The following is a 4,510-nucleotide window of genomic DNA, read 5'->3' as shown; positions in this document are numbered from 1 at the left end:
GTGGTTCATTTTAGGCAAACAAAGTGAACGTTTAAAACAAAATGGATCTTTAATCCTTTCAGAAAACTGAAACATGGGTTCCAGGTAAAGTCATGAGTGCGTGTGTTCCCCAGAAGAACCGCCTCCTTCCATTCTGCCATCAACTGATCGTGTTAAATAACGCTGCTGAGAAATCACTGAACTTTGATTTTATACAGTCTATGGACGTGACGTGACCCTAGTGATTACTGATCGGCTCTCAGTGTAACCTGCGAAAAAAAACAATCACGTTTTAGAAAAGAAAAGAAAAAACATCCACTTTCAAAGCTGCTTCATAGTAACGAGTAACGAGGACCTTGATAGAAATGTAGTGGAGTGAAAAGTACGATATTTGTCTTTCAAATGTAGTGAAGTTAAAGTTGTAAGTTTCCCCCCAAAAAAAAATACTTAAGTGCAGTACTCAAGTAAATGTACTTCATTACTGTCCACCTCTGTTCATCTGTCTGTCCATCTACAACCCCGATTCCAAAAAAGTTGGGACAAAGTACAAATTGTAAATAAAAACGGAATGCAATGATGTGGAAGTTTCAAAATTCCATATTTTATTCAGAATAGAACATAGATGACATATCAAATGTTTAAACTGAGAAAATGTATCATTTAAAGAGAAAAATTAGGTGATTTTAAATTTCATGACAACAACACATCTCAAAAAAGTTGGGACAAGGCCATGTTTACCACTGTGAGACATCCCCTTTTCTCTTTACAACAGTCTGTAAACGTCTGGGGACTGAGGAGACAAGTTGCTCAAGTTTAGGGATAGGAATGTTAACCCATTCTTGTCTAATGTAGGATTCTAGTTGCTCAACTGTCTTAGGTCTTTTTTGTCGTATCTTCCGTTTTATGATGCGCCAAATGTTTTCTATGGGTGAAAGATCTGGACTGCAGGCTGGCCAGTTCAGTACCCGGACCCTTCTTCTACGCAGCCATGATGCTGTAATTGATGCAGTATGTGGTTTGGCATTGTCATGTTGGAAAATGCAAGGTCTTCCCTGAAAGAGACGTCGTCTGGATGGGAGCATATGTTGCTCTAGAACCTGGATATACCTTTCAGCATTGATGGTGTCTTTCCAGATGTGTAAGCTGCCCATGCCACACGCACTAATGCAACCCCATACCATCAGAGATGCAGGCTTCTGAACTGAGCGCTGATAACAACTTGGGTCGTCCTTCTCCTCTTTAGTCCGAATGACACGGCGTCCCTGATTTCCATAAAGAACTTCAAATTTTGATTCGTCTGACCACAGAACAGTTTTCCACTTTGCCACAGTCCATTTTAAATGAGCCTTGGCCCAGAGAAGACGTCTGCGCTTCTGGATCGTGTTTAGATACGGCTTCTTCTTTGAACTATAGAGTTTTAGCTGGCAACGGCGGATGGCACGGTGAATTGTGTTCACAGATAATGTTCTCTGGAAATATTCCTGAGCCCATTTTGTGATTTCCAATACAAAAGCATGCCTGTATGTGATGCAGTGCCGTCTAAGGGCCCGAAGATCACGGGCACCCAGTATGGTTTTCCGGCCTTGACCCTTACGCACAGAGATTCTTCCAGATTCTCTGAATCTTTTGATGATATTATGCACCGTAGATGATATGTTCAAACTCTTTGCAATTGTACACTGTCGAACTCCTTTCTGATATTGCTCCACTATTTGTTGGCGCAGAATTAGGGGGATTGGTGATCCTCTTCCCATCTTTACTTCTGAGAGCCGCTGCCACTCCAAGATGCTCTTTTTATCCCCAGTCATGTTAATGACCTATTGCCAATTGACCTAATGAGTTGCAATTTGGTCCTCCAGCTGTTCCTTTTTTGTACCTTTAACTTTTCCAGCCTCTTATTGCCCCTGTCCCAACTTTTTTGAGATGTGTTGCTGTCATGAAATTTCAAAATGTCTCACTTTCGACATTTGATATGTTGTCTATGTTCTATTGTGAATACAATGTCAGTTTTTGAGATTTGTAAATTATTGCATTCCGTTTTTATTTACAATTTGTACTTTGTCCCAACTTTTTTGGAATCGGGGTTGTAAAATACCTGTCTGTCTGCATAATATGCTTCTCTGTCTGTCTAATCTACCAGTCCATCTGTTTCATGTTTGTGCTTCTCAGTGTCTGTCTGTCTAATTTACCTGTCTGTCAGGTTACAATAATCCATGTGTCTGTGCATCCAATTTACCGGTCTTTGTCTGACTACCTGTCTAATCTACTGTATTGTGTGCCTGTCGATCTAATCTGTCCTTATGACCCCTAGAACTTTTCTTATTGCTTAACGTAGCCTGTGTTTATTAGATTTAATTCTGATCATTTTATTTGCCACTATTCCTCCACCGATGACCTCGTTCCAAATCTAGTCCAATCTGGTGTAAATACGGTCACCTTAGCAACCCTGGGCAAGTGCAATCACAGTCCACAGCAACTTCTTTTTGTTTTCTATTGGCCCATAAGTAAATGTGTGTTGTTTGTTTTATTTATTGTTCATGTCCTTTCCTCGTCAGTGTCCTGGATTTTCTTCTGGGTGAATTTTTTTGTCTTTGATTCACCTGCTGTAGGACAAAAGAAATCAAAAGTGCTAGTTAAACCGTAGGCTTTTCTAAACTGTACACAATTTTCCTAAAATATCCATGAAACAGGACGTACTCAAAGCACAGCTAACGCTCAGTGTTTATTCGCTCATGAGAGCGATGGAAAGTTTCATTCCATCAAATCATTTATTAATTGTCATCTGGAAATGTTTAGCCCTTCATCCTGACAGACATAATTGCTTTCCTCCACCAGATTTCTCCTCGTAGCGAGCAGATTGCGGTTTCCGAAGTGCCCAGTCCTGTCAGCTAGCGTCTGTGCTACAGATCTGGGACAGAACAGTAGCTCGGGGATGTGATCAGCAGATGTAACCACGTCAGGGTACAAAACACTTTAAACGCTCATGACACAGTCATTCAGGAACACGAGCTGTCTGGGAGCGCGATCTGTTCCTCCTGTTCCTCACGCTGCTCACTTCATTTTTCTGACGCTGCGTGTGTGTTTTGTGCGTCATCACGTGTGCTGCTGTGAGTCACTGACGACACTCGGACTGTGGGAACAGCAGTGAAGATCAGTTACACAGTTTACATCAAATAAACATGCAAGTTTACGCTCAGTCGGGGGAGTGAAGAACTCTTCACCGCTTTATGGAAATTAACATTAACTCCATGATACTGTCGTCAATCATGGGCACGTCGTACACGAGGTGTCTAATCTACAGGTCTGTCTATCCATCTAATCTACCCTTCTGTATACCAGTCTCATCTACCTCTCTGTCTCTGTCTAATCTACCTGTCTGTCTATCCATCTAATCTACCCTTCTGTATACCAGTCTCCATCTAATCTACCTCTCTGTCTATTCTTCCAATCTACTTCTGTGTCTACCAATCTAATCTACCTGTCGGTCTTTCCATCTAATCTACCCCTCTGTCTATTCTTCTAATCTACCCCTCTGTCTATCCAGCTAATCTATCCCCCTGTCTATCCAGCTAATCTATCCCCCTGTCTATCCATCTAATCTACCCCTCTGTCTATCCAGCTAATCTACCCCTCTGTCTTTCCATCTAATCTACCTCTCTGTCTATCCATCTAATCTACCCCTCTGTCTATTCTTCCAATCTACTTCTGTGTCTACCAATCTAATCTACCTCTGTCTTTCCATCTAATCTACCCCTCTGTCTATTCTTCCAATCTACTTCTGTGTCTACCAATACAATCTACCTCTCTGTCTTTCCATCTAATCTACCCCTCTGTCTATTCTTCCAATCTACTTCTGTGTCTACCAATCTAATCAACCTCTCTGTCTATCCATCTAATCTACCTGTTGGTCTTTCCATCTAATCTACCCCTCTGTCTATCCATCTAATCTACCCCTCTGTCTATCCATCTAATCTACCCCTCTGTCTATTCTTCCAATCTACTTCTGTCTACCAATCTAATCTACCTCTCTGTCTATCCATCTAATCTACTTGTTGGTCTTTCCATCTAATCTACCCCTCTGTCTATCCATCTAATCTACCTGTTGGTCTTTCCATCTAATCTACCCCTCTGTCTATCCATCTAATCTACCCCTGTCTATTCTTCCAATCTACTTCTGTGTCTACCAATCTAATCTACCCCTCTGTCTATCCATCTAATCTACCTGTTGGTCTTTCCATCTAATCTACCCCTCTGTCTATCCATCTAATCTACCCCCTGTCTATTCTTCCAATCTACTTCTGTGTCTACCAATCTAATCTACCTCTCTGTCTAGCCATCTAATCTACCTGTCAGTCTTTCCATCTAATCTACTACTCTGTATATTCTTCCAATCTACTTCTCTGTCTATCCATCTAATCTACCTGTCAGTCTATCTATCTAATCTACCTCTGTCTATCTGTCTAATCTACCCCTCTGTCTACTCTTCCAATCTATTTCTCTGTCTATCAATCTAATCTACCTGTTGGTCTTT

Source organism: Neoarius graeffei, chromosome 5 (assembly GCF_027579695.1).
Source record: "Neoarius graeffei isolate fNeoGra1 chromosome 5, fNeoGra1.pri, whole genome shotgun sequence".
Lineage (NCBI taxonomy): Eukaryota > Metazoa > Chordata > Actinopteri > Siluriformes > Ariidae > Neoarius > Neoarius graeffei.
The sequence above is the reverse complement of the archived record's forward strand: the minus strand, read 5'-3'. Positions refer to the sequence as shown.